Below are 10,821 nucleotides of genomic sequence, written 5' to 3'. Positions count from 1 at the left end.
ATCAGTATCATTTTAAGGAGCATAAATTTAAAATTTTGATTTATTCCAAGTTATCAATTTTTTTTAATGTTTCTTCTTGTCTTTTCCTAGAAAATGTTGTCTAACTCTAGGTTTTAAAGACTTTCTCCTGTTTTATTCTAGGACTTTGATAGTTTTAGCTTTTATATTTAGGTTGGTATACATTTCAAATTAATTTTTATAATGTGTGAGACAGGTTAAGATTATTTTTATCCATCTGTGTATCTGTGTATCTGTGTTTCTGTTTATCTATCTATTATCTATCTATCTATCCATCTACCTATCTACCATCTGTCTATTTCTAAACACTGATGGTATATGTATATTCAATTGTTCCAGCACTAACTGCTTGAAAGACTATTCTTTTCCATTGAATCATTTTGGAAGCTTTGTTGAAAAGCAGTTACCATGTATGTGTGGACCTTCCATTTTGTTACATTAATCCATTGTCTCATGCCAACACCATACTATATTGATTACTATAGTTTCATATTGTTGTGAAAATACATAGTGTGAGGCTTATAAATTTATTCTTCTTTTAACAAATCATTTTAACAATTTTAGGCTCTTTGCAAGTCCATATTGATTTTAGAATTAATTTATTTCTAAAAGAAATACCTAATGGATATTGATTACTATGGTACCATGATGTTCACGGGTATAGACAATTAGGAGATAACTGACATCCCACAGTATTGTGTCTTTCTAGCATTCTGTCTCTCTCTCTCTCTCTGTCTTATTCATCCTGGGACACAGGTAGATGGAAAAGAGCAATGGAAGAATCACATTACATTGAACAAAGCAAGTCACACATTTGTGTTTGTGGTAAATAAAGTGGGATTTATATTCCCCCCACAGCAAGAAAGGGTCCCTGAAGGTGGAGCCAGGTAGAAAAACACAGCAAATTTTGACCAGAGAAATGAGCTATAACACACAGATTTCCACGGAATAATAATAATGTTTTTATTCAATAAATGCAAGTATTCATAATAATAAAACTACTCAGAATTCCCATTTTATTCATCACAAACATTCATATTGCTAATATTTTAGTCAAGATTATCTCTTTATACCTATTTCATCTAGTAATACTCTGCCTCAAATTTCCTTTTTATCTAAGCCATTAGGATGAGCAGTATTTAACATTCATTCGATATGTATTTCTTAAGCCCCTCTTTTATGCCTTGGCTGCTCTGCCTCTCTGCTCACACCCCCATATATTTATTTTTTCCCTACCAATAAAATTCTCATTTCCTTCTAAGACAAGTTCATGACATATCTCCTGCAAGAGATATCTTTGATTAATTTTAGCACATTGTAGGTTTTCCTTTCTCTAAAGTCCATTCACACATGATCTCTGATAATTGGCTGAGCACTAGTATTTCTCATCAATTATTTTCTTTATGGGTGTATAATATGTCCAAAAAACTTTTAATTACTTGAAGTGGAACAGCATGTTTATGGATTTTATTATCTGCTGTCTCTTGTATAGAGTTCAATAATCAAGAATGCTTATTAAAGTTTGTTGACTTCATAATTCTTGCTGCTTGTTGAAATGATGACTTCCTCAGCTTCCATTCCTTTAACCTCTCATGTCCAGGTGAAAATTATCATTTTAAATTCCTATAAGACTCTCGAAATATCTTCCCTTTGAGAACCCAACATACCATCTTTATTGCTTAACAAATCCCATTGCACAATTATTTCTTGGTCAATTCCAAAGTCCCTACATCTATTTTATCCATAGCTGCTAAACAGCCAATGATGCAACTAGGTAATATATTCACATTTAAATTTATCTCATATATGATCTCTGGCAGAAACCTACCTCACACTATCAATGCTCTCAATCACTGTTTCTACTATAGATCTGGTAAGAGAGGACATTTTCAGATGATTTTCACTGAAATGATACTAAATGTCTGTCCCTGACACTCTCATCTACCCTCTATTCCATGGAGCTGAGATCAATATGGCATTTTGCTTATGTTGGTGTGTATGAAGGGAGAATTCACACAGGTGGGTCTAAAGAGATTGATCTTTGAGCTTATTGCTTTTCTTTCCAAGAAAATTGATGGGATATATCCTTTAGGAGATAAGGGTAAAATTCTAAATCATAGAGCTATACATATTTATTGGAAGAAGAGCCCATATTTTAAAGATAAAATTTGACTCTCAACCTAAAATCCATCTTTAAGCTTTGATGCTATAATGTTTCATTAATAAATTCTATTTATTAACTGAGTTGATAAAAATCATGTTCTTATTTACTTAATCTTTGAATATTATTTACACATAATTGTAGCACAATTGGAATTCTATTTTACTCAAATGTCATAAAAAGAGAAACTAAATTGTTTCTCTTTTTTAAAAAAATGTCATTAAGACTTATGAAATTCTTCATGGAATAACTGTTCAGAGAAACCATATCAATAGCTTTTTCAGATTTGTGCCTTGGAATGGTAAATATATTATTGTATTCCAAACCATTATCAATTGAATTAAAATATGAGCTTTCACTTGAAATAAAACACTTTCCAAACAGAAGTGAACCAAAAGTACTGTCTGATCATAGGATGAACATAGTGTTGGAATCTTGACATTCATAAGTTTGATTCTAGTAAACAGTTGGAAACAATATTTTAGTTTACATTTTAAATTAAAGATCATTGTTTAAATTCTCTGTCTTCCATACAACACATCCCAACCTAAAGGATTGTAATAGAAAACCAGACTGGGATTCATTATGCTTTCAGGAAAGGTAGACTCTTGGAAAAAGAGCTTTTGCTTTCATAGAACCATATTTTCTCTTGATTTTTTCTTTGATACAGGCTTCCCCCTATCAGTCAAGGTGGTGGATGTGGCCAATATGTCAACTGTGTCTGAATATTTTTTGCTAGGACTCTGCAACTCCTGGAGCTGCAGATGTTTTTCTTCATGATCTTTTCATTACTTTATGTGGCAACAATGATGGGTAATAGTGTCACAGTCATCACAGTTATAGCTGATTCTCACCTACACTCTCCTATGTATTTCCTGCTCAGCAACCTTTCCACTGTTAATATGTCTCTGGCTTCCTTTGCCACCCCCAAGATGATTACAGATGACCTCACTGGACATAAAACCATCTTTTTTCATGGCTGCATAATCCAGATATTTTTTCTATACCCTTTCACTGGTACTGAGATTATTTTACTCATGGCTGTGTCCTTTGATAGGTTTATTGCAATATGCAAGCCCCTCTGCTGTTCTTCAATCTTAAGTCTCCAATTGTGTGTTGCTCTCATGGTGGCTGCCTGGGTGTGGGAGCCACAGATTCAATGAGTGAGGTCACATTTTCCCTCATGTTACCATTCTGTGATCCCAAGAATGCAGATAGATTTTTCTGTAACCTCCTGTGGTGTTCCAGCCGATTTGCATGTATACTTATGCTCTGGGCCTCTTCGTAATCTCAGCAAGCAGCATAATCGCCTTGTCCTGCTTTACTCTTTTATTAATTTCTGTTATTGTCCTGGTTACTATTATGCACTATTCTTTAAAGGGATCATCTAAGGCACTGTGCTGGTTTGGATATATTATGTTTCTGAAAAAGGGATATTCTTTAATGCAATCTTGTGAGGGCAGACATTAATCTTTTGATTGAATATTTCCATGGAGATGTGACTCACCCAACTATAGGTGATACTCTTGATTAGGTTATTTCCATGGAGGTATGGCACCTCCCATTCACCATGGGTATTGATCAGTTTACTGGAGTCCTTTAAAAAAGCTAGTAGCAGACCCAGATGATTGCTGATGCTTTGAGATGCTTGGAGATGTGGACAAAAACGTTAAGAGATGCTTAGCTAAGAGATGCTAGTCCAGAGACATTTTGGAGAATGCCATTTTGAAACGCAACCCAGGAGTAAAGGAACAGCAGATTCCAGCCACATGCCTTCCCAGCTGACAGAGGTGTTCCGGACACCATCAGCCATCCTTCAGTGAAGGTATCCTTTTGTTGATGCCTTAGTTCAGACACTCCTACGGCTGTAGAACTGTAAATTTATAACTTAACAAATCCCCTTCATAAAAGCCAATCCCTTTCTGGTATTTTGCATAATGACAGCATTAGCAAACTGGAACAGATTTTGAATTTTTTTTTATGTAAATATGAGATTTTATAAAATTGTCTCACACAACTGTGGGGATGCATGAGTCCAAATTCTGTAGGGCAGGCAGCAAATGAGCAACTCTCATGAAGGTTTTTCATGAACTCCCTAGGAGAAGCTGGCTGGCTGAAAAGTTCTCTTTCTTCTCTCTTAAAAGTTTTTAACTGATTGGATTACATCCAGCTGATTGAATTCTCTCATTGTGGAGGACACACCCTTCCTTGGTATTACCAGCCACAGATGCAATCAGTTGACTGAAGATTTAATAAACCATATTTCTGGTTTAGTAACCAACACAAATGTCCTTTCAGTAATGGTTAGCCCAGTGCCTGCTTGATCAGACACCTGGGCATCACCACCTGGGCAACTTGACACATGAACCTCACCATCACAGTCAGTTTTTACCTGGACTTCTCATTTCATTATTGTCTTCATGTTCCTTGGCCCATGCATCATAATCTACATGTGGCCACAAAGCAGCTTTCTGGCAGACAAGATCCTGTCTGTGTTTTATATTATCTTTACTCCCAGACTGAACCCAATAACCTGTATCTTGAAGAATCAAGAGGTAAAGACAACTATGAGGGAGGTGAAGAATAGGTTTCTGAGTTGCAGCAAGGCAACCCCTTTTCATTATTTTTAGTTTTAACTTCTAATTCTGGTGAACTTCTAGTTTTAACCTAGGCATTATGTGCCACAGTTTTCTTTACAGAGCCATGGTTACAATGATTTGCCGGGCTCTTATTTTTTAAGTTATCTTCAAATTGTAATTGCCAAGAATTTGTGATGGCACAAGTTAAGAGCCTTTGAAATAATTCTCATCAGTATGTTCAAAACACATTTTAAATTTCAGAAGATAAAATAACAGAAACAATTTCTTCCAGAAGCAAAGACTATCAATAAAAATATCAGGATGGACTGGTCCAGTTAGGAGATTCAGCATTAATACTCTCTTAATTGGAAAGGAGGAAAAATGAATTAGAAGGAAAGACTAAATATTGGGAGACCTAGGAGACAATTACATTTACATACGGGTAGCAACTGAGTTACTCAGAGAGTTGCCCTAAATTATGAGAAATAAGCAGCATTTCTGTAAGTCTTAGAGACTCCACACTTATGTAGGAGGTCAGTCTCTGACAGGCAATGATTTTTCTATATACATCCTTCAGCCACTCCTACTTAACCTTTAAACCTACTTGTGAACCTTTCTATTAAAGAAAGTCCTGGATTATGTTTCATTAAAAATATTGTTAGGGTCCAAAGAAAATGCTGTAAGTGGAGGAGTCTGTGCCACCAACTATTAGCTAATAAGCAGAGCAATTCAGCCGTGTTAACTCCCGATAATGCAGATTGAGGAGAGAGGCTAGAGAATTCCACAAATCATTATGAAATAAGGTGCAAATCAATACACTTGCTTTGAATGTACACTAAGTTTACTGCCTGGGAAATTAAAACTAGGATTATATTAATAGATACATTTTATATTAAGTTATGCTGTGGAGAGCTTACACTTTCTTTTTAAAGTGTTTTATTGCTTTAGATTTTGGTAACATTAATTTTCCTTTTAATATATGGATGAAAAAATAAGAAATGTGTCCTTACTAAATGTCAATCTAATAAGCATGTTTATGTATAGAAATAAGTTTTGTTACTGCTTTGAAGAAGAATGATAGGTTCAGTGTTAGCTTTAAGGTATGCAAGGTATCACTATCTTCACTGCCTCCTGCTGGTACAAAGTGGAATTACAGCATTTCAGGTCATGATAAATAATTTTCCAGAGAGCCATGCTTTGCAAATCATCTCCCTTAAATGACGGAGAACATGAAATACTTAACTATTATTTGGAATTTACTAAATGATGTTTATGAAATACAGTGTCTAGTATATGATCCAAATTGTAATCACAAGAGGAAAGATCTGTTGCAACCACCGTATTTGACAAATATCGAGATGCATTCTTTTCTGGCATTATTGGGTAAATAGAGGAAGAATACATATGCAGTAATTATCATTAATGAGAGAGAAGTTAATTAAAGGAAATAACTAACATTTATTTTAAACCACATGAGAAAAGGAATGTGTTCTTTTTTTTCCTCAGTAATGTTATTCAACAAATAAGGGGACAACTTTACAATTTAGAAGTGTGGGGGTATTGTGTTTGAAATTTTGGCAGGGGTGTGAAATTGTACAAAAATGTTTACGGTATTAAGATGAGAATGAAATGTATTATATCAGCAAAATAATAGCCAAAATTTAACTGGAAATAGTGATAAAAGCGAACCAATTTTAGGTTTGTGTGTGTCGAATTTTCATTCTCCCTATTCAGATAACCATGCAAATACATGCAGGGATCCAGGACCTCATTTATGTCAGAAACATTTTAACTGGTTTAAGAAATATCCAGAATTATTCTTTCAAATAACATTTTTACTTGGCAAGGAAATAATTTCAAAAAATCAACTTTTCTTTATAAAAATGTAATGTCTTTTTAAAGGAATATCATCTATCTTCAGAGATTTTGTTGAGAATTCTAAAATTCAGATTAATTTTCACAAAAAACTGAAAGGTTTGACTGATCATAAAGACTCTGTGAGGCAAGGCAGCAATGAGATCAATTAGTTGCATTCATAGCAAGGCTCTGAATATGAGAATGAAAAGGATTTTGGAAAGCCTCCGGAGGACTTCCATAAATAAACAGAAGTAATTTAGCACCTCTGGTGACTCAAAGTGAGGAATCATCAACCGAGATATCTCTACATATTATATAAACACTAAAATCCCAATTGGGAGCTATCGGTGATGGTGTTTATCTCCATGTCCCTTCAACATGCTGCTGACGCCCTTAGACCAAGGGCAAGTGGCAGTGGGAGAGTCACTGGCTCCTTAAACCGTGGTAAGGATGGTCCCACTTGTCACTACAGCACCCAAAGGCAGAAATGATGTTTTGCTAATGATCCACCCCTGTTGGTGGATGAATAGAAACTAGTTACTATGGATAAATATACCAGGTCAAGGATAGCCTTAATTAGTCTGTTCCATTTCCAATAACAAAAGTGAGGGTGTGTTAACATAGGAAGGATTTGCAAGAAGACTAGGATGGCAAATACTTTCACCTTTCTCTAAGTTTTGGAGAGCCATAAAACTTGGCAAAACCAAACTTCTGAGCTTCTAAAATTTAAGAAGCATGGAAACTGAACTCTTTTGCAAAATTAAGTAGAACCGTTGAATGCAGGTAAAAAAATAATATCACATCTAGTTGAAAAATAAAATGGAAAAAGTGTTATGTGAAGGAATTGGATATATGGGATCTCAATGTAAATTTAAATGATGTATGTTTCCAAAAATGTTCAAGGAAAATTTCAGAATACAATATAGAATAATGATGGTGAATTTACTATGAAGCTAGTGAAGCTTAAATTTCAGAGCCTCTCCTTTACACAGGTGTCCTCCAATGCCCTGGAATGGGTCCCAACATTATTTATATTCAAAATTTGATTTTATTTTCATATAAAAGGTCCTTTCAAGTTGCATAAGCCTTTAGGCCCCACAGAACCCAGATAAAACCCCCTGACTATAATGATAAAAGTCATAGATTCTAGTAATTAATGACAGTTTTTTTTAATTTTTGAATTTTATTTTATTCTTTTAATGAGATTGTTCAAATAACATGCAAGTATCCAAAGATCCAAAGTGTACAATCAGTTGCCCATGGCACCACCATACAGCTGTGCATCCATCAACACAATTAACTTTTTTTTCAATTTTTAGAACATTTTCATTTCTCTGGAAAAGAAATAAAGACAAAAAAAGGAAACTCAGATTCCTCCCATACCCCAACCATGCCCTGCCCCCACAATTATCGATTCATAGTTTTGGTACAGTATATTTGTTACTATTGATGAAAGAGATGTTAAAATACTACTAACTGTAGTATATAGTTTGCAATAGGTTATATATATTTTTCCTATATTCCTCTCTATTATTAACTTCTAATTATAGTGGCATACATTCTAATGTATTAACTTCTAATTATAGTGGCATACATCCTATGTATTAACTTCTAATTATAGTGGCATACATTCTATGTATTATTCTAGTTGATTAGAGAGAGATTTCTAATATTTGTATAGTTAATCATGGACATTCTCCACCACAGATTCACTGTTTTATACATTCCCATTTTTTAAACCCCCAACTTTCCTTCCTGGTGACATATGCGACCTCTGAACTTACCCTTTCCATCACCTTCACACACTTTCAGCACTGTTAGTTATTCTCACAACATGCTAACCGTCACCCCTGTCCATTTCCAAATGTTATTTTCATACCCTAGTTGAACATTCTGCTCATAATCAGCAACTGCTCTCCATTCTTTAGCCTCATTCTATATCCTGGTAACTTATATTTCATGTCTATGAGTTTACATATTAATAATTAGTTTCATATCAGTGAGGCCCTTCAGTATTTGCCTTTTGTGTCTGTCTTATTTCACTCAATATAGTTCCCTCATAGGTTTCTTCATCAACCCATTTTTTTAAGATGGTTTTGTTCACAGACCAGACGTTCCATCCTAAGTAAACAATTGTTGGCTCCCTGTATAGTCACATATTATGTATTCAGCACCATCGCCACTATCTATATAAGGACATATCCATTTCTTCCACAAAGAAGGAGGGAAGATTCAAGGAAGGCAGAGAGACAAAACAAAAAGAAAAGAGAGAGAGAGAAAAAAACAAAATAAAAACAAAATCCAAACTTGACAGCTAGAAAGCAACAAAAGGAAAGATAGCATTAACTTAAAGTAGAATAAAGAGTCACAGCATCACCAATGCCAGGAGTCCCATACCCTTCCCCGATTCCCCCCCACCCCACCCCTCCATTTGCATTTAGCTTTAGTATATTGCCTTTGTTATATTAAAGGAAGCCTAATACAATGTTTCCATAAATTATAGTCTCTAGTTTGCATTGATTGTATTTTCCCCCCAATACCACCCCATTTTTGACACCTTGCAATGTTGACATTCATTTGTTCTACCTCATGTAAAAACAAATTTGTACCTTTTATTACAATCGTTGAGCACCCTAGGTTTCCCTGGGTTACACAATCCCAGTCCTTATCCTTCATCTTTTGTTCTGGTGTCCCACATGGTCCCAACCTTCCTCTTTTCAACAATACTCGCAGTTATCTCTGTTCAGTGTACTTACATTGCTGTGCTACTGTCTCCCAAAATTGTGTTCCAAACCTCTCACTCCTGTCTTTTCCCTTCTGTCTGCAGTGCTTCCTTCAGTGTTTCCTGTAGAGAAGGTATCTTGTTCACAAACTCTGTCTTTGTCTGTTTGTCAGAGAATATTTTGAGCTCTCCCTCATATTTGAAGAATAGTTTTGCTGGATATAGGATTCTTGGTTGGTGTTTTTTCTCTTTCAGTATCTTAAATATATCACCCCATTCCTTCTTGCCTCCATGGTTTCTATTGAGAAATCTGCACATAGTCTTAGCAAGCTTCTTTTGTATGTGATGTATTGCTTTTCTCTTGCTGCTTTCAGGATTCTCTTTGTCTTTGACATTTGTTAATCTGATTATTAAGTGTCTTGGCATAGGCCTATTCAGCTCTATTCTGTTTAGAGTATGCTTCTTGGACCTGTAATTTTATGTCTTTCATAAGAGATGGGGAATTTTCATTGATTATTTCCTCTATTACTGCTTCTGCCCTTTTCCCTTCTCTTCTCCTTCTGGGACCTCTATGACATGTACATTCTTTCTTTTCATTTTGTCCTTAAGTTTCTGGAGTTGTTGCTCATATTTTTCCATTCTTTTCTCTATCTGTTCTTTTGTGTGTAGGTTTTCAGGTGCCTTGTTCTCTAGTTCCTGAGTGTTTTCTTCTGCCTCTTGAGACCTGCTGTTGTATGTTTCCATTGTGTCTTCCATCTCTTGTGCTGTGCCTTTCATTTCCACAGATTCTGCCAGTTGGTTTTTCGAACTTTCAATTTCTACCTTAAGTACTCCCAGTGTTTTCATTATACAGTTCATCTCTTTCGCTATATCTTCCCTACACTTTTTGAATTGACTTGTTGTTAGTTGTTCAATTCCTGTATTTCAGTTGAAGTGTAAGTTTTTTTCCTTTGACTGGGCCATAACTTCATTTTTTTTGCATAGGTTGTAGTTTTCTGTTGTCTAGGCATGGTTTCCTTGGTTACCCCAATCAGGTTTTCCCAGACCAGAATGGTCTCAGGTCCCAGAAGGAAGAAATACTCATATTGAGTTTCCCTGAGAGTGTGTCTTAGAAAATTGGTACTCCCTGTGATTCCTCAGGTCACTGTGCTTTTCTGCTGAGCAGGTGATGTCTGTCAGCCTGTAACTCCAGACTTGGTTAAGGAGGTGTGGCCTGTGGCTGTTTTCCCAGGCTCTGGGGTCTGGTTCTGAATGGAAGGTGGGTAGTAGAGCTGGGCCCCACCCCTTTCTTCTTAGGGAAGATAACCCCTCTAGGGAGAGGTCATTAGCATTTGAATAGACTCTGCCTGTGCTATCTCCACCCTTGTCTGGGTCAGAGCCCTGGGAACTGAAAATAGCTGAGGCTTTCTCCACTGAGCCAAAACACAGACAGAAAACCCCCTTCAGGCTAGTGCATAGCCACTCTCTGGCTTTCCAAGTTCAGT

General features: G+C 35.8%; 1 pseudogene; it reads left to right on the top strand.

Annotated features, from left to right (window-relative positions):
• The first annotated feature begins 639 nt into the window (after positions 1–639).
• On the top strand, positions 640–4,809 carry LOC119532895 (annotated as a pseudogene).
• Positions 4,810–10,821: the final 6,012 nt, after the last annotated feature.

Source organism: Choloepus didactylus, chromosome 4 (genome assembly GCF_015220235.1).
Source record: "Choloepus didactylus isolate mChoDid1 chromosome 4, mChoDid1.pri, whole genome shotgun sequence".
NCBI lineage: Eukaryota > Metazoa > Chordata > Mammalia > Pilosa > Megalonychidae > Choloepus > Choloepus didactylus.
The sequence above is the reverse complement of the archived record's forward strand: the minus strand, read 5'-3'. Positions and strand labels throughout refer to the sequence as shown.